Source organism: Eretmochelys imbricata, chromosome 14, assembly GCF_965152235.1.
Source record: "Eretmochelys imbricata isolate rEreImb1 chromosome 14, rEreImb1.hap1, whole genome shotgun sequence".
In the NCBI taxonomy this organism is placed as follows: domain Eukaryota; kingdom Metazoa; phylum Chordata; order Testudines; family Cheloniidae; genus Eretmochelys; species Eretmochelys imbricata.
In genome coordinates, this window is record NC_135585.1 from 30,281,041 (window position 1) to 30,305,048 (window position 24,008).

General features: G+C 51.3%; 1 pseudogene; it reads left to right on the plus strand.

Moving 5' to 3' along the window:
* Nucleotides 1–24,008, plus strand: part of LOC144274989 (zinc finger protein RFP-like) — a 38,136-nt pseudogene that overhangs the window by 11,959 nt on the left and 2,169 nt on the right.

Here is a 24,008-nt window from a genome sequence, read left to right on the forward strand (position 1 = left end):
GTCAGCCCCAGGATATTAGACAGGGTTGGGGAGGTCATAGCTTTTATTGGACCAACTCCTGTTGGTGACAGAGACAAGCTTTCGAGCTACACAGACCTGAAGAAGAGCTCTGAGTAAGCTCCAAAGCTTGTCTCTCTCAATCACGGTTACATTAATTAATGGTAGAAATGTCACCAGAGTCAAGACAACATGAAATCACCTCTCTTCCAATCCTTCCTTTCTCTTGAGACCCGGCCCTATGAACTGAGCTCAAATGCAGAGAGAAAGGGTATGGGCTAGATTCACAAAAGGACTTTGGGGTGGGGGTGGGGGGGTCTACTTGCCATTTTAGGCACCTCAGTCCCAGAATCAGACCACACTGGGATTCACAAAGACCCCCACTCAGCTGCAACCAAACCTTGTAGGTGCCTAAAATTACTCATCACCTCTATTTTTATGGTAAAAGTCCCCTAGGCACCTATGTTTCTGCCTCTGTGCATTCGCAATGCAGTTCCAGTCCAACTACCAAGACACCTAAGCCCCAGAGAGATACACGAACTGGGGAAAGAAAGGGGTTCCTCCTCCTAACTCACCTACAGGGCCACAATCTGAAATGCCTGCTCTGAGCACGCTTACTGACTCAGGCCCTATATGTGAACTTACCCAAAATAACCAGGCTCTAGGGAAAGAGGAGCTCCCTTATAATGTATAACTCTGTGATTAGGGTACTGACCTGGGATGTGGGAGATCCCCAGTTCCAATCCTCTGTCTCCCCGAGGGGAAGAAGGGATTCCAACAGGGGTCTGATATCGGCCTCTCTGTTGCCCCTTTTGAATCTGATCCACTATATATAAATAATTGAGCAGTGGGACAGGCTTCTGGGCGTCCCTCCCAAGAGCGTGCTCTAACCACCTGGGACGTTCTCATGATTTCTCTCTGCCTCTGGCCCAATGAATTATTGATTATCCCCAGTGGAACCTCTCCCACAGGAGAGCATGTGGGCACCCCGCATCAGACAATCATGCAGCCCAGAGATTAGGGCGCTCCTTGAGAGGTGGTAGATCCCATTTCAAATCCCTGCTCCCTCTGCGGCACAGGCTTGACTTGAACCAGGGGTCTCCCAAAGGCCAGCTGAGTGCTCTAACCACAGGGCTAACAGTTATGAGCGAGGTGGGTTTCCTTCCCCCGCCAGGCTTCTTGCAAAAAAAATGGCACAGGTGCTGGTCATCAAGAGAGGGCTCGCAGCTGAGAATCCCACCCCGAGGGAGGCGCCTACGGTGCTGCCCAGATTCGGTCGCAGAACTCCCTGAGGGGGCCGGGGCTTAGCACACCCCCGCACCTTGGCATTTCCCACTGGCTGGCGTAAGCAGGGAGTCGCCTAGCATGCTGGCTTTTATGAAACTCATTCCAAGGCGCATCTCTCTCCCCATTCATGGTGCAGATTGCCTGGGAGCCTGACTCTGGCTTTGTGAATCACAGTGACTTTCTAGATGCTTAAGCGTTGGGTGTTGTGATGCTAAGTGTCAGCTTGCCTAAGTTTCTTTGTGAATCCAGCCCTGTTTTCATGAGGCTATTTTCCTACAAGAAAGGGGGATATCACCTCTCCTCTGATCTTTTCTTCCTCTAGAGACCCTGCCCTATCAACTGAACTTTCTGATCTCCAAGGCAGAGAAAGAGGGTAAGTTTTCATAAGGATATTTTCCTACAACAATTATTAATTAAAATCTCCGGATTAATTTTTTAGAAGACACTTCTGAATTCAAACAAGAGAGGTTTCCACCAATACAGAGTCATGGATTCCAAGGTTAGAAGGAACCATTGTATCATAACGGCCAGACTGGGTCAGACCAAAGGTCCATCTAGCCCAGTATCCTGTCTTCCGACAGTGGCCAATGCCAGGTGCCCCAGAAGGAATGAACAGAACAGGGAATCATCCAGCCCATTGCCCATTCCCACTTTGTGATGTATGAATGTGCACATACTACTTACAATTGGAAAGTAGGGTACATTTTTTAGGTCCAATAATCAGCCTTTAGGGCACACTCAGGACACATTTTTCTGCTTCTCTCGGCAATTATAAGGACTAGAATTTTCCCCTATTTTTATTTTTTATATGAAAGACAAGCTTCGCTACTGGAAAACATCATTAACACAGAGTGCAGGTTGACCATCAGTGCCTTGTACTCTCCCAGAACGTGAAAGGAACCCATATTTCAACCTCTGAAAACTGGGAAATAAAGAGTTAAGGAAGTGTCTCCCACCAGTTCCTGTGCTATACTTCCCTCTCACCCTAGCGTCAGGAGCATGGACTCATGTGCTGGGCTCTATCCATCTCCAGCTGGTGGAAGGTCCCTTGCGGGGAGACCATGCTAAGGCCAGTACTGAACCAGGCAGAGAATCAGGACTGCAGCAGCAGTCAAAAAAGCAAACAGAATGTTGGGAATCATTAGGAAAGGGATGGATAATAAGACAGAAAATATAATATTGCCTGTGTATAAATCCCTGGTATGCCCACATCTCGAATACTGCGTGCAGATGTGGTTGCCCCATCTCAAAAAAGATATATTGGAAAAGGTTCAGAAAAGGGCAACAAAAACTATTAGGGGTATGGAACAGCTGCCATATGAGGAGAGATTAATGAGATTGGGACTTTTCAGCTTGGAAAAGGGACGACTAAGCAGGGATATGATAGAGGTCTATAAAATCATGACGAGTGTGGAGAAAGTAAATAAAGAAGTGTTGTTTACTTCTTCTCATAACATAAAAACTAGGGGTCACCAAATGAAATTTCAGAGTAGCAGCCATGTTAGTCTGTATCCGCAAAAAGAAAAGGAGTACTTGTGGTACCTTAGAGACTAACAAATTTATTTGAGCATAAGCTACAGCTCAGTTTGAGCTGTAGATCACGAAAGCTTATGCTCAAATAAATTTGTTAGTTTCTAAGGTGCCACAAGTACTCCTTTTCTTTTTTCAAATGAAATTAATAGGCGATAGGTTTAAAACAAACAAAAGGAAGTATTTCTTCACACAACGCACAGTCAACCTGTGGAACTCCTTGCCAGAGGATGTTGTGAAGGCCAAGACTAACAAGGTTCAAAAAAGAACAAGATAAATTCATGAAGGATAGGTCCAGGAATGGCTGTTGGCCAGGATAGGCCGGGATGGTGTCCCTAGCCTCTGTTTGCCAGAAGCTGGGAATGGGCAACAGGGGCTGGATCACTGGATGATTGCCTGTTCTGTTCATTCCCTCTGAAGCATCTGGCATTGGCCACTGTCAGAAGACAGGTCCATCAATGGCTATTAGTATCCTATCTTCCATGAATTTATCCATCAGTTCAAGGAGTATTGTCTCTCCCTGGAGGTTGGTGCTCCCTGTGGTACTGGGAACTATCCCTTTAAGTGGTTTGGCTTCCCAGACAGGAAGGAGGAGCATAGCAGAAGCTCTGTGATACAGAACCCTAGATAAAGAGGGTTTCATTCAAACATCATGCTCCCAGCACGATTACTGAACATCACACTTGCAACCGTGTTGTGTCCCCAACCTTGTCCCATGAGCACCACTGGAAGCTGGGAAGGGGCTCTCTTCGGATCTCATAGTTACCTATCTGGCCCCCACAACAGCGTCTGAATACCTGGAATCTTTTATGCCCATTTGACAAAAAGGGAAGCTAGACTGCAGAGAGAGGAAGGGATATGCCTGAGGTCACACGGCATGTCAGTAGCAGAGTGAGGAATAGAGCCCAGAAGTCCTGGCTTCTAACCTCTAGACCATGCTCCCTCCCCAAAATGTGTGTAGTGCATTGGATGACTGTTACACATCCCTCGGGTGTGGACATTTAGTGCCACCGAGAAGTCAAATTCCCAGTGCACCAGAGAGCCCAGTGTCTCTCCAGCAGGGCTGCTCGCTACTTTCTCCTGGTCCAAGTGGGTGGTGGGGTTCTCACCCCATGTGCTGTACTCTTGGGCTGGGGACTTTCCACCAGGAGATGAGGGATGAATAGGGCAGCATAGAAATGCATGAAAAGCTGAAGCTGGTGTCCCTGTTAATATCCTCTGTCTGCTGCCTCCCCTGCTCTGTTCTGTTGCTGGATGTGGAGCACCCCCAGCAAGGGCGAGGAATCGGGGGAGGAGACCGAGATCCCCTCTGCCACGGATCCACAGGATTCGTGCTGCAGCCCCCGCTTTGGAACAGTCTCTGGGAGGAGCCCCTTCGATGGGCCAGACCCCCAACATCAGCCCCCTCTTCCTCCAGGGTAAGCCACGTGGCTTCACCGACTCCTTAGGCTGGACCTCTGGGCCTTCAGCTCTCCTGCCTCACAACATGAGCTGTGTTCAGTGCGTCCACCTGAGACCGACCCCTGCGGGAGCCCTCTGTGATCTCAGGGAGCAGCACAGCTCTGGAAGCACCTGCAGTGACACTCAGCCACTGCCGTCACTGTCAAGCCCCTGGGGTTATTAGTCCCCTGCTCTGCACCCAGCACAGGAAGACCTTGGTTAGCTCAGAGAAATGCAGGTTACAGTATAGTCCATTCTGTGGAGCCGGTGCCCAGCCCTGCAGTGCAAACCCTGTGGTTCAAGCTCTGTCTCCCTGTCCATCTGATCTGCTTTCTCAGACTCCCAGGTGTGCCCCCCACCATAGGCACCGATTCTGTAGGTGCTCCGGGGCTGGAGCACCCATGGAAAAAAAATAGAGGGTGCTCAGCACCCACCGGCAGCCCCGTGGATCAGATCCTCCCCCTCCTCCCCTCCCACCCACTGGTGGCCCTGCCAATCAGCTCCTTCCCCTCCTTCCCAGTGCCTCCTACCCACCATGATCAACTGTTTGGGCAAGGGGAGGAGCAGGGGCAGGAAGAGGTGGGGTAGGGTGGAGACCTGGGGGAAAGGGTGGAGTGAGGGTGGGGCCTGGGGCAGAGCAAGGGTCAAGCACCCCCAGGAAGTCCGCTTCTCTGCCCCCCTACTGCTTCCTGCAGCCAGCACGTAACTTCCGCTTCACCCCTCCCCTACCTCTAGTCCTTTGTTCCTGAGCCGGGGCGATGCAGCTCAGCCACAGAGGCGGGGAAGGCCGTAGCTCTCCGGGTTGCTGATCGTTATGTTTCCATGTCCGTGCAATTGGATTTGCCATTGTCTGCTGAGGACCTCAGGCCCCAGACAGTGACATGGGCAGCTTAGCCTGCCCTGAGAGCAAACACTCCCATATCACCCACTGGGTAACAATGCTGCATATTGGGCAACTGAGGCGCATATAGGTTTCATTAAAAAATTGCAAAAAATCCCAGTTTCTCACACCCTCCTAACAATACCTCCTTGATGCCTGGCGGGAACCATGGGGAATTTCCTGCTCAGCTTCAGCCAACAGGCAGCTCCCCAGGACTGACACTCAGGGCCCACCCCAGCCAGCCCATGGCTACTGGGGAGCCTGAGAAATGGTCCTAGCCTCCCCCAGGGCTGAGCTCTGCCTGTAAGGGTCTGTCTGCACTGCAGAGTGAACCCTGGGGCTCAGCACCCAGGTTAGCCTGGGCTGGGTGCAAGGAGCCATGCTGCTGAGCCTGACCTCACTTACTGGGTCCTCACGGGTGCTGCTGTGGCTCTAGGACTCTGGGAGCACATCCCCTGGCTGACCAGCTATTCTGAGTTTCTTTCCCAGTGATTCGTGGGGTACCCGGTCTGTCTTTCATGGGGGAATTGGGGAAGGCACTGGAGGGCTATTTTCCCTCAGGTCAAGCTGGCAGTGGCATTCGGGGGGAGGCTTTTCACCTTCCTCCGCAGCATGTGGCTGCGGGTGATGTGCCAGGATTATCTGGGGGTATCTCACCAAATCATTTCCCTGCATTGCGGGGGCCTCGGGCACTGGTGACCCTCGGGGCCTCCTCTTCTCTGCCTGTGGCACATCATAGCACGGTCGGCTGTAGGCTGTCAGGCTTTGAGCTAATGTTGGTTGTTGCGTTAGGTGGGTGCTGGGTGGAGTTGGTGGCCTGTGATATACGGGGGTCCGATTAGATGACCTGATGGTCCCTTCTGGCCTCAGACTCTCTCACTCTCAGTACTGGAGTGGTTTAGCCTGCACAGAGGTGCCGACTTCCCCAGTTCCCAAGGGGGTGCTTGACCCTTGCTCTGCCCCGGGCCCCACCCCCACACCACCCCTTCCGCCAAGCCCCCACCCCGGCCCCATCTCTTCCTGCCCGGCTCCATTCTGCCCCCTTCCCCTGCCTCTTTCTGCCCCCACTCCTCCCTCTTCCCCCCCCCCCAGAACCTCCTGCCCACCGCTGAACAATGGATCCGTGGCAGGAGGAAGGTGCTGGGAGGGAGGGGGAGGAGCTGATCGGCGGGTGGGAGGTGCTTTGGGTACTTAACACTCTCCTCCTGCCTCTCTCTCCCCTCGTGCAGTGCAGGCCACTCCGGATCCAGACCTGGGGATTCCCTGTTCCATCGTGTCCACAGATGAGAGTGTGATACAGAAATACCAAGACACGGGATATTTAGTGACACAGAACAGGCTTTACCCTGCTGCCTGTGTGCTGGGCTATAAGGGCTTCACCTCAGGGAGGTGTTACTGGCAAGTGGAGGTGGGGAACAAACGTAATTGGGTTTTGGGCATTGCCAAAGAGTCTGTGATACATGAGGGAGCGAAAAGCCATACACCAGAGGAGGGGATCTGGGCTTTGCAGAGTACAGAGAATGAGTACTCAGCCCTCACCTCCCCTGAGACTGCTCTGGCCCTACCTCATAGCCCCAGTAACATTGGGGTTTATCTGGATTATAAAGGGGAGGAAGTTACATTTTATGACGTTACATCTTCTGGCAGAGAGACGATCTTTACTTTCACATCCTCTTTCCCTGGGAAGATCATCCCCTTCTTTGGGAGCCGGCGTGTAGAATTTGAGTTCACTGGTAAGCATACCGTTATGTGTTCACTGGCCGACATATTGTTAATCCCTATGACAGAGGAGTAGGGATCACTCAATATGAGATATCTAAAGTAGAGCAAAGACATAGGTAATATATAAATTACAGCTATCACACTTTGCCATTCTAATCACAGTCTTGCCAGCCTGAAGCATTCAAAAAGTGTGTCAGGCCCCCCAGAATCATGAGATTGGCTGAAACATCTTTTTCAATATTGTGTCATTTTCTTTGCCTTCTGGTTTCCCAGCTTTTGGGGTGTTCTTGTTTCCGATTTTCAATCTTTGCTACACAAATGTGAAGGGTGGAAATGTATCTGTAGTATAATCTGAGGTTGCCTTGCAATCTACCTACTCCAGCTGCTGGGACTTTAAGAAAAACACCAAGTGCTGCGAGACTCACAATAAAATGATGAGAGAGGACAAGACTGACTTGCTTAGCATTATACTGGTGACAGGAGTTTCCCGACCCTCTTACATGCCTGTCTCTGTAACTCTGTGATCCTCCAGGCACACAAAAACTGGCCAACCAGGAGCCATTCTCAGGGTCACAGCAGAGCCTGCCTCTGGTAGAGCAGGTCTACACTTAAAATACTGCAGCAGAACAAATGCACCGGTGCTGCTCCGCCGCTGTAATGCTTAAGTGAAGACGCTCCTATGCCAACAGGAGAGCTTCTCCCATCAGTGTAGTTAATCCACCTCTGAGAGGCGGTAGCTATGTCCAGGGGAGAAGCTCTCCCGTCAACGTACCGCTGTCTACCCCAGGAGTTCAGTCGGTATGACTGCGTTCACTGAGGGGTGTGGATTTTTCACAGCCCTGAACGATATGGTTCTACCAATGGACGTTTATAGTGTAGACCTGGCCTAAGTTCTGACTCATTTCAGGTCATCCATCAAAGTCCTCTGCTCTTTACTTCTGAATATAAAAACCATAGTGGTGTTTCCCTCTCCCTCCAATTCCCCAGCTCAATGCTCCTATTTTGCTCTGTTTAGTTATTTGGATGCTGTAGATTCAGATGAGTAAATTCACAGAATAAAGTTTATTTCAATCTTCTGGTCTTGGACTTTGTCACAAGGGTACTAGATCTGCACGGCTCTGCCCTGAAAGGCTAGACAGACCCACCAGCAAATGCCTTGAAGGGGCTTGAAGAAAAGCAGCTGGGTAACTTTAAGCGAAAGCTCTAAAAGCAAAGCTTGAGGAAAGAGTAAATAAAATCAAAGCATCAAGCGATGCTTTCCTTGGGCAAGAAAAGAAGCAACAACATCCTCACTGTGAAAGAAATCTGTTGGCAACTTCCAGCTGCCGAGGAACAGAAGGAAACTGGCAATAAAGTAGCCAGCTCATATGATCAACTGCAGTAATATTATGGGCTGGCACGTGGCCGCACCATGGTGCTGCAGCAGCGTTTCTTTCCCAAACCAAATTATCCCTTTTTCTTTAAGTTCACATTCGCAGTCTGAGGGGCTAGAAACTTGATCCACCACCTGAGGACAGTGGGAAGGGTCAGGGGTACAAATCTGGAGTCATTTGGTCAAGGGGTGCGTGAGATGCAGCCCCTCCCAACATGAGCTGTTTCCAAAACTGAGCTAGGCTGGAATACCAGCAGAATCCTGACCAGGGCTGGGTGAGGGAGACTCCCAGCACACCCTGGAGCAGGCCCAGGGCTGGAAGGCAGAAGAACTCAATCTCTTCTGCGGCGGTTTCTCAGCAGTTTGTCTTGGCTGAGGCCTCGCACCCTGGGGGAGGTACCTGTGCTTTGCAGATGTGGTAAGAGGCTGCAGAAGGTGAACTCAGACAAAGCTGGGACGATGTTTCATGGATTCCAAGGCCCGAAGGGGCCACTGTGATCTTCTAGACTGATTTTCTCGTCTCCTGTGTCACACAGGCCACGGAACTTACCCCAAATAATTCCTAGAGCATCATTTTGATTTTTTTTTTCTGAATTTGATTTAAAACTTGTTAGTGACAGAGACTCTGCCACGCCCCTTGGCAAATTGCTCCAGTACTTAATTACTCTCACCATTAGAAACGTACACCTTCGTGCCAGGTCTCCATCAAATACAGCAGACCCACACCTCAATCACTGAACCCCGCGGCCTTTGGAAATGAACCTACCAGCTCAAGTAGCCCCACAGGCCAGTGGTGCATGGCCCAGCTGCACAACACTGAAACAAGGGTGCAGTTGATTCAGGCTTGGAGCATGGCCTAGGCACCCAGCCTGGGGACTGGGGGCAGGGGAGGTAGCTGAGAATAGGTCGGCTCTGTGCATGTCACAGACACACAGCAGTGCAAACAGGCTGGGAGAGCCGACAGCCGGCCAACTTGGGGCATGGCAGACACACAGCGCTGAGAACGTGCAGAGTTGGGGCATGACACGGACATAGCATGGACTGGGGCGGGGGGAGCTGCAAACAGTCATGCCTAGTGCTTGGCAGAGACACGTGGTGCTGGAAGTGGGGTGGGAGCAGCCACGCTCTGTGCATGGTGCAGACATGCAGTGCTGATAACACAGAATCAGCGGAGACTGGGGTGGCTGATGAGAATGGGCAGGCTCGGTGAATGACACAGACTCTGTACCTCAGTTTCCCCATCTGTAAGCTAGCTGGGCTCTTCCAGGGCAGGGCAAGGCAACCTCCTTTGGCTTGCTTGGAGGACAAGAAATAAGTTTGTGTTGTTCAGGGCTCTGGCGGGGGTTCCACGTTAACAATCGCCCCCTGTTGGGAAGTGAGGGGAGGGCGCGGTGGGGTGCATCAGAAAGGAGGACACTGCAGGATTGTGCTTGGCGAGACGAATTTTGGATGATCTTCATGTGGCCTTCACTCAGAGTAGCGAGGAAGGGAAATTGCATCTTGTTGCAACATTGTATCCCTCTGCAGAGCTGTTAGCCGACGGCCAAGGATGTTTGGTGAGGTGCCAGCTATGCCCGTTTATACCATCCGTGACTTTAACCGCTAGGACGCACTGTCCCTTCGCGGCGGGCAGCCCGGGCTAGGCTGACGGATGCCCCAAGGTCCTAACCACCCGTGACTTTAACTGCTAGAGCTCAGAGCTCCTTCGCAGCGGGCAGTCAATACTGACTGACAGGTGCCCCAATGGCAGCACTAAGAGCCTCTCCACACCCGTGACTTTAACTGCTAGAGCTCAGAGCTCCTTCGCAGCGGGCAGCCAGGATTGACTGACAGGTGCCCCAAGAGTTTGCCCCGTGGAGGCGGCACAACTCAACGCTAGGCTCTTAGTACTCTCACCTAATGGCCAGGCTTTAGAGCCAAAACGGCTGAGGTTCTTCAATTGTGTTGGCTGCTTTACAGTAAACCAGAGAAAACAAGTCAGGCTTATGCATAAATGGTTACCAAAATTTATTAAGCTAGATTCTAATCATGTGGTTACAAAATTGCTAGTGCCTACTTATTTAAATGTAGAGATGTTACACACACAAACAAGTTACAAAACTGAAGCCACAATCCTAAAGAAAGAAAACAAAGTATAGAGCTCTATTTCAAAATATGTGTACACTAAAGATAGGAGATCAGGTGTGGGTGCTTCTTACCCTCCTTGCATCTCTCGATTCCAGCGATGCCAAGCCAGGATCGGTCACTCAATTCCGCGGAAAGACGAATAAGGGACAAGGCGTAGGGACCCTCTTAGCTGCAGAAGCCTTGGGAGGCTGTCACTTATCTGACCAGCAGATAGATAGTGAAAAGCACTCAAAAATCATGGTGCTGTAGGTCCCCTACTTATACCTCTGTACTCCTTTATTCTCTTTCTCCTTTCTTATGCCAAATTGAGGCTGGTCTGTCTGGGTGACGCCAGCTTTCGCAAGAGTAGTTTACACTTGCAAGGGAGAGAAACAATAAGTGTCGACTACTGGACATTTCTTTTATCAGGGTAAATATTTTCCCAACTAGGATGTTGGTGTGTGTGCATCACGCTATTTAGTAGGGGCTAAGAGCCATGTCTGTCACAGGGCCTCTGCCTGCTGTGAGCTTAATCGTTGTATCTGCTCCCAGAGGCACATTGTAGCAGCACACCTGTGCTTTCACAGCTTCAAAGGCTGTGCTGGAATATATGTTAAGTGCCCTGTTCCGGCTTCCTCCTGTGTTTCCAGCAATGCTGGTCTGAGCGGGGGGGGGCTGCTGTCTGGCTACAAGAGCCATCCTTGGAACCAGACGGGTCCCCAGCGGTGCTCCAGTCACTGCCCTTTTCCCGCCATGGTTACATTACATGTTCTGGGCCCAGGTGGCTGCTTCTCCGAGGCCCCCTCAGTCTGTCCCAGGATGCCCCCTCCTGCAGCTGGAATCGACAAGGGAGCTGGGAGACTCTCTGTAACCCCTGTACAATGCAGGGGTCCCAGTACCAGTTCCCTTCACATACACTTTCCTGGGCCATTGGTCCTATGCCCTGACCTGGGGTGAATCTCTCTCTAAAGGGGAAAGAGGAGCTCTGTTTGCACGGTCCATTGAGTCCCTGACCTCTCCGCTGAGCCTCGCACAGAGGGGCACGATCAGTGGAGAGTTTGCTGGTTACCTCGGCGTGTGATGGAGACGTCTACACCCCGAGAACCAGGCTGAGATCCCAGCGCATTTCATGCAGCCCCCTGAGCAGCTCCCCAATGGACTTTCAGCCACTGGCCACATGGGCAGGATTTGGATTATTAAACTGAAACAGACCAGCCAGAAAGAAGCATCTTTACTTGGTCCCAACCCCAAGGCTTTGACACTCACTTTGTTTCTCCCCAGAACAAGGGGTTGGGGGATGGCTGAATCTTTCTCAGGTGCCTCTCTGAAGGAAACCCAGAGAGAACTAGGTCAGATGTAAGTCGAGCAGGGGAAAAGAGGGGAGGTGGGCAGTGGGGCCAGGAAGATGAGCCCAGGAAACTCCTGTTTACAGATTGGCCTTAAGATGTTTGTTTGGGCCTGCAGAGCTATGTCTTGCTGCCCCATGGCTGTTCACTATTGCCTAGTCTTTCTAAGGCTGCTCTGCAGATGGATGGACTAATGATTTTGCATCTGCCCACACAGTGCTCACTAGGGCCTCACTGGTGTAACTGTTCTCTCTTTTCCCCTGGCTTTCTAATGAGTTTGTCTTTTAAAAATGCTAGCATCCTAATGGGGATTTTCTGAGCTGTAGCTGACACTAGAGATTGACAACATTAGCTCCAGCATTTAGTCAAGCTTGTCCCTGTAAATTTCACACCACTCCTAGGGCATGCTGGGTTACAATTCTTACCATAGCCTGCAGGGACTGTAACTTTAACTATGGCCTGATTCCAGCTCAGCAAATGTGAGTCTCTTCCAGGGTGTACGGAAAGCCCAGTGTTTACTGCATACGGAGTTTGCATCCCCAGCAGAGGTTTGCATGGGATCCAGGAACAGCTCACCCTCACCTTAACCTGTCTACGGATCAGAAAAGTGTCAGACATGAACACACACGACAGGGCCTGCCCAACAATTCTGACAGATTTAATTCTGCTGTGTGCACTGGGCTCTGAAGGATTCCTGGCAGGGAAACATCACTGGGAGGTGGAGGTGGGGAATAGGGAAAGCTGGACCATTGGTGTGGCCAGAACATCAGTGAAGAGAAAGAGATGGTTCTGTGTAAAACCTGAAGAGGGCATCTGGGCTCTGAGATTCTGCTGGAACCAATTCCAGGCTCTCACCTACCCACAGACCTCTGTGACTCTGAGCATAAGACTCACAAAGATCAGCGTTTATCAGGGCAAGTGGCACTTTACGATGCTGATAACAAGACCCCAATCTTCATGTTCAATTATTCTTTCACTGAGAAAATCTTCCCTTTCTTTTCTCTTCAGCCTCCGAGATCATACCTTAAAACTGTGCCCCGGAAAGCCAATAAATGGATTTCATTGGGTGTCATTTTTTCCCTACTGTTTACACAAGTCTCCAAGTTACGAAACTGGAAAGAGAAAGGATTTGAGCAACATTAAAAGAAAGGCTCAGATTCACAAAGGGACTTAAGCAACTAAGGCCTGGTCTACACTACAGAGTTAGGTCGAAGTCTGGCAGCTTAAACGCCGACCTAATAATGTCAGCGTCCAGACTACAGTGTACCTCCCACCGACCTAACTCGCTTGCTACATCGGCTGAATAGCTCCCCCTCCAAGAGAGGTCCAGCACTTACGTCGACATAGTTAGGTCAACGCAGTGGCAGTGTATACGCTGCGTTGCCTACGTCAGCTTAAGTGGCCTCCAGGAGGTGTCCCACAATGCCCCCTTGTGACCCACTAAGTAGTTGCTGCTCTTCACAATTTCAAAAGAATAAAATACAAAACCAATAGAATATTATGTCATAATCTGCTATGGCTCAGTGTGATAGGACACCCCTAGTCTGCACTGCTCCGAGTGACACTCTTCAATGGATCCCCAGCATCCACCCATGGCGAGGTAGGTGGGAGAGGATTGTTATTCGTTCTTGACAGAAGGAGAAACGAAGGCTGAGAAAGGAGCAGGGACTTGTCTTAGCTGATGCAGCCAGTCAGTAGCAGAGTTGCTCTCAAATGAGCTACAGACCAGCAATTGTTCATAGTAATTATTCAACAAGTATTTGAGAAGAATTGGAATGTTGGAGAGGATCATGAACTGCTCTGAGACAATGAATGGAGAGCAGCATCCACATTGGTCAAACATTTAAGTGGTTGTGACTTATTTGCTTGGTCATAAAAGAGAACAACAAAGACTAGAGTTTCCTCCCTGTCAATAGCCCCCTCCTCAGCCAATCAAGGTTGAGACTTTGAGGGGTGGGAGGCTAAGGGTTCTCATCAAATAGCCCAAAGAATGGCCCTGGTTAACACCGAGGGGATCACTCTAGGAGCACTATTCCAGTCTCACCTCTCTGTGTGGGCCTCCCACAACCCGCTTTCCCCCCCCCCCGGCCCCCGCTCCACACACAGAGCTCCTGGTGGTGGGAGGAGAGCAGAGGAAAAGCACAAAGGAAGCAAGAAGAGAAAGGTAGGAGGGACAGAGGAAAAGAGAAAACAAAAAGGAGAAAGCCCAATGGTCCCAGTAATTGGAAGGGACAAAGTCCTAGGTCGGAAATAAAATGCTGCCCCCACAATCTAGTGTTTTCCTTTCCTAAAAGTCAGCCAGCTCCTGATGGATCAGACTGAACAGGTTCCAAACATCTCTGAGGCTCTTACCTTCTATACAGGGACGTCTGTTTTCGAGCAAAACCACTAAAAGAAAAGGAGAAAACTCCGAAGAGGATCCTCCTTGCGCTCACGAATGTGAAAGTGAATGCTCTCTCGGTCCTCCAGGAGAGACCTCGAGAAGGAGACGTGCTGAAGCAAAGCCACAGGGATCTCCGAGGTTGCCCCTGTCCTGCACCCCTGTCCTGCCTGGCTGATGTCAAGATCTCTCTGTGAGATCATCGCCTCCCCACCACCTTTGTGCAATAGGCTGAGGTCCTGCCAAAGGCCCTTGTGATGTCAATGCCACACCCACCCCTCCCCTGCAGTGCTGATGTCCTGCCCCTGTCCAGCCACACTGGATGTTTCAGCCGCTTCCCCTGGATCACCCCACGCAATGAGCGTTCATTGTTCGGGGCTCAAGCCGAACACAGTAAAACATCAGAGGCTTCTCCCCATGCTACGCTCAGTTTTTCATAAATGAGCAGACTTTATGGACAGAAGAGACAATTAGAGCATGTCATCTGACCCCCTGCATATCACATGCTTTCTGGAGAGCATAGGAGCTAGTTTTTGACTGCAGACGTTCCAGAAAGGCATCTCGTCTTCATTAGAAGACATCAAGAGGTGGGGAATTCCCACCACATCCCTTTCTAGTTTGTTCCTTTGGTGATTCATCCTCACCGTTGAATATGTGTGCCCTCTTTCGAATACGAATTGGTCTCTTAAGTTTCCAGCCACTGGGTCTTGTTATGCTTTTCTTGGCTAGATTAATGAGCCCTTTCATACCCGATATTTTCTCTCCATGAAGTCACTTCAACACTTCAATGACGTCACCTCCCAATCTTTTTTATCATCTAAACAGGCTGAGCTCTTTCAATAGCTCACTGGCAGGCATTTTTCTCCAGCCCTCAAAATGTTTCATTGCTTTTTGCTGCCCCAACTCCAATATTTCCAAATCTTTTTTCAAAGGTGGATGCCAGGACTGGATGCAGTATTCCGTGATCAGTCTTCCTCATAGTGTGTCACCTCCCTATGCTCCTCACTGCTCTTTTCATACATCTAATGATGGCTTTAGCCCTGTCCACCACAGTATCCCCCTGGGTGCTCATGTTGAATGGCTTGCCCAGCATGGCCCCTAAATCCTCTTCACAGTCAGTGCTTTCCTGGATACACTTCCCCCTTCTGTAGGTGTGGCCTGCATGCTTTGTCGGTAGGTATAGGACCCTTCAATTGGTTCTTTTCCAATTTGTTTTCTTTGAATGGGTCCAGCTTATCAAGGGATCCGATTGCTCTGTGTCACTGCCCTCTCCTCATCATTAATTACCACTCTGCTACTATTTTATCACCCACCAATGTTAGCAGCAGTGATTTTATACTGGGGTGCAGTTCATTGATATTTATTTTCAAGAATTAGTCCCTGAGAGTCTCTTTATATCCCTAGTGCCCAGAACCTGCTCCACATAGCACAGTGAGAAAAGGCCACCCAGCCCAACTGCTCCCCTGGGGCTAAGCACAGAACAAACTTAGGAGCTTGTAAAAAGAAAAGGAGTACTTTTGGCACCTTAGAGACTAACCAATTTATTTGAGCATAAGCTTTCATGAGCTACAGCTCACTTTATGCATCCGATGAAGTGATCTGTAGCTCACGAAAGCTTATGCTCAAATAAATTGGTTAGTCTCTAAGGTGCCACAAGTACTCCTTTTCTTTTTGCGAATACAGACTAACATGGCTGCTACTCTGAAGCCGGTCATTAGGAGCTTGTGTTATCCATCGGGTCTGATCTACATGTGGGGGTCATCAGCTTACAGATACACTCTAGACTGGTACCATAGCAGGCCCCAAATGTATCTAAGTGCCCCAGCTTGCAAAACAGGAGGGAAAAAAACATAACCTTGAGTAGCTTTATTTATAGTTGTGGAAACTGAGGCACACAGAAGCAAAGAGTTTTGCTCATGGTCAAAGAGCCAGGAAGAGAAAACGGCAGATCTTCTGATAGTCAGTCCTGGGCCCTAGCCGTGTTTGTCCTGGCCTCTCTGCTTCAGCTCCAGTAACAACCCGAGTCGAGGTTTTCTTCTTCTCCCTGCCCTTTAACTTCACATCGCTGCAGAAGAAAGATTGTTTCTGACCAGCTGGTTCTAATGCATGTCGATGTCTTTCCAGAAGATGTGCTCTGGCTCAGTTCCATGTCATGGGTTTTCTGGAGGAAGCACTCGGTGCCGTTCTAAGGCCTGTGTTACACAGAAGATGGACAGAATGGTCCTTTCTGACTTTCAATTATTTCTTTCGCTTGGAGGATAATGCTGGTCATTTTCTCTCATTCACTTTCCTTTGATATAATTTCAATCCAGTCCAAAGGATTTCCTCTTCCATTGTGTCTTCAGCACCTTTCCTAGCAAACAGTTACTGTTGGAGCACAGGTTTCCGGTTTCAGGCTGTCCCAGGGGGAGATGGCCATGAAAGGGGTAGTAGCTCAACTGAACCTATCCCCAGGTGAAGGGAATAAGTGCAGGGGTCACATGAGAAGGAGCAGCATGGAACTAGGATCCATGCCTGGTGGGTGATATAAGGACAGCCTGTGCTCAGCCAGGAGAGAGACCCGCAATGGGAACAGGCCTGGGAGGGGCTCGGATAGTCCTTTAAAAGCAGTTTCGGTACACAGTAGGGAATGGAACAGCCAAGCTGCTAGGGTTGGGAGCTGAGCCTCCTGGCAGTGTCCAGGAACGAAAGCACAGTATCTGCCAGGAAGGGAGTCCCCACAGAGGGACACCGTAATCTCCCAGGGAGGGAAAAGGCTCTCACTGCCTTTTCTTAACCTCATGGGGTGTTCTCCTGCTCCGCCAACCCCAGCCCTATTTCAGCATCTCCAGGTGCCTGAGGGAGCAGGAACCAGAGGCCAGCCTGCACCTGGGGCACAGATGGAGGTTGATGACCTACCTGCTCGTGGTGACCATGGTGCAGGACAGCCCTCAGGACATGCGAATGCAGCTCCAGATCTGCAGAATGCACCTTTCCTTTGCTGGCACGAGACCTTGCAGGTTGAGGAGGGGGGTGAGACAAGCACTCACATGGGCATGGAAGTTTGGGGAACAGGACAGAGGCCGGGGCTGGGCAAGGAGGGCAGGGACTTGGGAAGAAAGAGAGAAGATCAACCACTTTCTGAATGTGGGTCAGGATTATCCCCACTTTAGAGAGTGAGAAATTGACGTGCCATGTGGAAGCGGGATTGCCTTTTGCCCGAGCGTCTGAAGAATCGCTACAGCTAAAATAGAAAAGCTATTAAGTGTCAGAAGAAGATGAATCATGGAATTCAGAGTTCAGGGCTGACCAGCAAAGGTTTCGTATATGTCATAAACCAGTCTGTGCTCTGCCACCTCCCTGGTCTTGGAGAAAGGGGTCCATCCCTTGGACAGGGTGTCACGGAGTCCCCGGGCGATGCTCTGGAACTGCTCCCTACGAAGCCAGTCAGGACTCTGGGGAAGTCTCCTTTCTGGGAGCAGACTGTCTGCAGGACAAGCAGCTCACATAGCTTCCACCTTCCTGGGTCTGACCTCGGAGCATTCAGCATCCCCTGCCCCTCCGTGCGCTTCTCACAGCGAGTCCGCCCAGGCGTTGTCCTGGGGAAGCCAGAGGGTCCTGCATCCCAACTCCGCAGTCAGACATGACTCTCAGCCAGCCAGTAAAACAGAAGGTTTATTAGATGACAGGAACATGGTCCAAAACAGAGCTTGTAGGTGCAGAGAACAGGACCCCTCAGCTGGGTCCATTCTGGGGGTCAGTGAGCCAGACAACCACGTCTGCACTTCACTCCAAGTCCCCAGCCAGCATCAAAACTGAAAACTCCCTCCAGACCCTCCTCCTCTGGGCTTTGTTCCTTTCCCGGGCCAGGAGGTCACCTGATTTTTTTGTTCTCCAACCCTTTAGTTCTCACCTTGCAGGTGGGAAGGGCCCAGGCCAACAGTTGCCAGGAAACAGGGTGTCAGACATTCTCTGTGTCCAGACCCCTGCACACACCTGCCCTCTAGGGCTCTGCACTGATCATACACCCTTATCCCACCACCTAGACACTTAAGAACTGCATAGGGGAAACTGAGGCACCCCCACACTATTCAGAGGAACCATTAAGAACAGTCCCACTTCGTCATATCTCTCCCCCTCCGAGATCGAACTGAGCGGGGTCACTTTAGCCGGTGACCTGGGGAAGTTCGAAGCCACCAACATTCCCATAGATGCCCCAGCATCTCTCCCATTCCTTGGTGGGAGTTACACCAGGCCCTTCCAGTTTCACGCCCTCCCTTAGGTCGGGGGTGGACGATAGCACTCGCAGGCCGCATATGGGAAAGTTTATGCGGCCTGTGCCCTTTGGCCACCCCAAAACCCCCGGGGGTCAAACTGGGATCGGGTCTTCTCCCAGCGCTCCAGTCTGGAGAGCTGCCATTCAGGCTCTCTTGGTTAAGAGCCCCCATATTGACCTGGGCCACATACTGTTCACTTACAGAACTAGCATGGAGACATTCCTTTCTCAACAACCTTGTTTCCCCCAACAATCTGGCCAAACACAGCCACTGGGTTATAGAACTGTTTAACTTTCTTAACAGCTTTCACTTCATCTGAGACCTTCTCAAAGCTATCCACACTGGATCTTTCAACAGGAAAGTCAGGGGCTTCATTCACAACAGAAAACTTCTGGCTGTTAGGAACTGAAACTTTCTTGATTAAATCACTTTCACACTCTTCAGCTGCAGTAAACTGCTTGCAAAGACTCCATAAGGACTCCTTTCCCTAGAGGCTTTTCTATGCAACAATTCACGCTTCACAGAAATTCCGATGAAGTGAGCTGTAGCTCACGAAAGCTCATGCTCAAATAAATTGGTTAGTCTCTAAGGTGCCACAAGTCCTCCTTTTCTTTTTGCTCTTACCCTCTTTACCTAGGGCTTGCTCTAGAGGAACACTTTCCTGAGCAACAACAGACTCTTTCTGGGTCTCACTTACATCCAGAATTACCTCTGGCCCGTCAGGCGGATTCCGACACAATCCCCTTTCAGGCAAACTTACAGACTTCCTAGATGAAAGGTCAGAAGCATTCTCCTTCCCTTTGCCACCCACTAGCAACAGGTAGAATACAAGCATCAGAATTGTCTGGGTTCTGGCATTTTACTTAGACATGGACTGGATGCGACCTAGTTACAGGGCCATTCTCCCGAGCAGACACAAACTTAGGACCATTCCCTTCCTGGGCTTTAGCTGAATCCAGAACCAACTCTGAGACAACTGCACTATTCTCAACCATCACAGGCTGAAAGGCCCCTTCTGTCTGCTCCACAGACAAAGAAGAGCCGGACACACTTTCTCCTTTACCAGACACACAGCTTGGGATCTCATTCCCCTTGTCCCAGCACACAAGGCTGGTCACAGACAACTGCTTGGAGATCAGGGTAGCTCCCTCCATAGGCAAGTCAATACCCCTGACAGACACAGGCACCGTTTCCTTCACTGTCACACTTCTCCACGCAGCTAACAGGTAAGGTCCAGGGACACTCATCTTCCACTCTCCTCGGCTTCCACACTTCTGACTAGACAAAGCCATCAGCTCACAGGGCTGCCTTGGCTCATCCAGACTTTTCTTACCAAGCACCTTGCCACTCCCAACAGATCCCCTGCCCTGCCTGTGTCTCCCCCCACTCAGCTGGGGTCTCAGCTCCCACTGTGCTCAGCTCTGCCCTTGCCGTCCCAGTGGAGTAGGCAGCAAGCTCGCTGCTTTCCTCACTGCATCAGAGCCAGCGTGAGCCCCCTCTCCGGTGTGCAAGGGGGCGGGGAGCATCTCTCGGTCCCACCCAGCCCCAGGGGCTGGTTACAGGCATGCAGGTAGCCTGAGCCTAGCAGCTCCTTCCTGCTGCCAGCCAGGTCATCTGCATTTTCACTGACCATTTCCCTCTCCACCAATTGGTTCCCTGGATTCAAATTCAAACCCTTGGCAGTTACAGGAGCAGGGCCTGGATCCTGTCCCAAAGAGACACAGTCACCCCACAACAGGGTCTCGCAGCTGGTATCCTGGGGAACCCCAACGACCAGCCAGCCCCACCCCTCCTAGGTCTGCACAGGGATCTGGGCCATAGGGAGGGAGAGGGGCTTCATCCCTGGGACCCTCACACAGCCCCTCAGCATCTGAGGCTGCACCACCACGGGCCTGACAACAGTTCTCTGCCCCAGGATCTCGCCACCCCAGGAATGTCTCTCCACTGACCATCACCTTCCGTTCCCACTGGAGGTCCGAGGGGCCTGGCCCCAGGAAACTCCACACAGACATATAGGTTGGGGTGAGGAGTGGGAGCCTGTCCACCACCCCACTCATCTGGCTGACGGAGCCTATGGCCTTGGGGCCCAGCAAGGGAGCTAGACACCGGGGCTTTTCCGCAGGGTCCCCCTGGTTCAAATCGCCAGCCTGCTCAAAGGCAGTGAGGTGGCATCCACATCCCTCCCCTCATTAACCAGGGTCAGCAATTGAGTCTCAAGGTTCCCTGCGGAACTGGCACCCCGGGGTCTATCCCCACCCACCCCTGGGAGGTCCCTTCTGCCTCTCTGCTCCACCATCGCCAGTTCATGCTGCTGCTGCTTCTGCAGCTCTTTCTTGGACTCTCGCTGTCTCTCACAGTCCTCTTGCTCTCTCAGACTCAGCTCCAATCCCGTCCGTCTCCGATCCCCAGATGGGGAACCCGATCGTGAAGACCCTCGTCTGGTCAGGGACTGGAGTCTTGAGGATGCCTGGCTACTACTCCAGCTGCTCCCAGATCCTGCTATAGCCCCAGTTGGGGTCAGGAATCTGTCCCTTAGAGCGATCCTCCTCCTCCAGCTGCACGATTAACTGTGCTTTGGTGGGTTTCAGAGTAACAGCCGTGTTAGTCTGTATTCGCAAAAAGAAAAGGAGGACTTGTGGCACCTTAGAGACTAACCAATTTATTTGAGCATAAGCTTTCGTGAGCTAAGCTCACTTCATCGGATGCATACTGTGTACATCCGATGAAGTGAGCTATAGCTCACGAAAGCTTATGCTCAAATAAATTGGTTAGTCTCTAAGGTGCCACAAGTCCTCCTTTTCTTTGTGCTTTGGTGAACTTTCCAATGCTCAACCTTCTCTTTCTGCACAGGGTTACAATGTCCTTCTTAAGGAGATAGTGACAGGCCATCACTCCGCTCTTCCCAAGTTGTTGCGGACTCACAGGCCTGTGTGCTCTCAGCTCCCCATGGTTTCCAGGGAGAACCCCTAGTGTGCCAGCCCTTCTCCAGGTCACCACCTCTTTGCCAGGGTCGAGCTGCAGACTCCTCCACCCCTTGGACTGCTCGCTGCAATCCCTAGGGGAACCCTGTTACTGCAAAAGTCCTTCTCTCTCCAAGGGCCAAGCCGCAGGCTCCTCCGCCCCGGAGACTGCTCACCGCAGTCCCCAGGGGGACCCCATTACTGCACAGTCCTTCTCTCTGGTCACACTCCCAGGGGTTAACCGCCCCCTGAAACCGCTCCTCTCTGAGCCTTCAGCACGCCTGGTCCTCATCAATCCCCCTTCGTTTTACTGCTCCTCAGTCACTTACTGCAGGAAGCGCCATCCACGGGGTGCAGTACATCCCACCGCTGCCGCCAGTCTTCACGGAGTCCCTGGGCGATGCTCTGGAACTGCTCCCCATGAAGCCAGTCAGGACTCTGGGGAAGTCTCCTTTCTGGGAGCAGACTGTCTGCAGGACACACAGCTCACATGGCTTCCACCTTCCTGGGTCTGACCTCGGAGCATTCAGCATCCTCTGCCCCTCCGTGCGCTTCCCACAGCGAGTCCGCCCAGGCGGGGTCCTGGGGAAGCCAGAGGGTCCTGTACCCCAACTTCACAGTCAGACGTGACACTCAGCCAGCCAGTAAAACAGAGGTTTATTAGACGACAGGAACATGGTCTAAAACAGAGCTTGCAGGTGCAGAGACCAGGACCCCTCAGCTGGGTCCATTCTGGGAGGCAGTGAGCCAGACAACCACGTCTGCACTTCACTCCACTCCCCAGCAGCCCCAAACTGAAACTCGCTCCAGCCCCTCCTCCTCTCGGCTTTGTTCCTTTCCTGGGCCAGGAGGTCACCTGATTCCTTTGTTCTCCAACCCTTTAGCTCTCACCTTGGGTGGGGGGGGGGGAAGGGCCCGTCCATCAGTTGCCAGGAAACAGGGTGTTGGCCATTCTCCGTGTCCAGACCCCTGCACACACCTGCCCTCTAGGGCTCTGCAACGATCATACACCCTTATCCCACCATCTAGATACTTAAGAACTGCATAGGGGAAACTGAGGCACCCCCACACTAGTCAGAGGAAACATTGAGAACAGTCCCACTTCGTCACACTGCATATTTAGCTTAGGTTTAGAATTTCTGGACCCGGGCCTCACGCCAGTGCTCAGGCATCTGTGCTGCACTACGCAAACCTAAGTCAAACCAGCCTGTGCCAGGTTTCCTAGCACCCTCCCCAGCGGTAGCCGTTCTAGCCCTTTGTGATGCCCTGTGGGAAAACTTGACTGTCCATCCCATGGCACTTTACCGGAAGCTGTTGCATCCTGCCAAGGCATCTGGCCGAGTTGTCTTTTGAGTCTACACGTGCCCGACGGCTGGAGCCAGCAACAGGGAGGAGTTAGCGTTTGAAGCACTTGTCTTGCTTGTGCTTTCACTCCTGTTTCAGGCAATGGGCAGAGAGTCCATGAAGTGCTGGTGGACGTTTCGGGGGCATTTTCTGACCTGCTGAAGAAGGCACCTGTCGGGGGCAGGGGGTGAAACAGACCTGTCAGACTCAAACTGGCTGATGGTGTTCACAGCTCTCGGGAGAGCTGCTGATGCCCCCTGTGTAGACCGGCGCTTCTGGAGCAGGGCCACAAGCACAGACCAGTGGGACCCCATAGTCATGCGGATCTGGGATGACTAGAACTTGCTCATGAAGAAAGCTAGATTTCTGGAGCCTTGTGAGCAGCTTGCCCAGACCCTTCAGCACCATGACATATACGCGAAGGAAGCCATTCCTGTTCAAAAGTGGGTTTCTACACCCCAGAGTCCTACAGGTCCGTTGCTAACCAGTTTGGGGTTGGAAAGTTGACTGGACGGTAAAGTGATGGCCGAGGTTTCTGAGGCGATCAGGTGTGTGGGTTATCCAAAGGCGGGGGCATAAACAATAGCCCCGAAGTAACTGCAGGCTTGGAGAGAATGGGGTTTCCCCACTGCACTGGGGCCACTGATGGGACTCATGAGCCCATTGCTTGCCCTCCTCAAGGAGCAGGAGTACCTACACTGCAAAGGGTACTACTCCATGGGCATGCAGGCCCCTGGGGACCACAGAGGGCAATTTATGGACGCCAACGTGGGCTGCACGGGAAAAGTTCATGATGCCAGGGTTTTCCGCCAGCCAGGCGTCTACCTTCATGGACAGGCCGAAACACTATTCCAAATGACAATGTCATAAATGGAGTCATTGTTCCCACGGTTATTCTAGGGGATCCCATGTACCCCCTTTTGCCTGGGCTTATGAAACAGGATCCTGATCACAGAGGCCCTGGCAAAAGAAGGTTTAATTATATTCTCAGTAGGTGTAGAATGGCGGTTGAATGTGTGTTTGTCAGACTGAAATCCTCGAGCCTGAGTCTCAGTTTGGGCTTACTTTGCAGTGTAGACATTCCCTAAGACCCAGTGCATCAGACCCTAAACAGATTAATGGCTAACAAAGTAAAATAAATTATGTGAATGATTTTTGTTGACACAACCTCTTTGCTACAGCAGCAGCAACAAACAACAAAACCAATGTCAAGTAAAAAAAACAGCAGTTAGGCGTGGAGGAAATGCTAGTCATGACATATTTGACAAGTGCCAGCATCTTTCATCCTGAAGCACATGGGGTAAAATTTCCAAAAGTGCCTAGCTGACTTAGAAGCATAAATCACATTGACTTTCAATGAGACACAGATTCCCCAGTCCTTAGGGCCT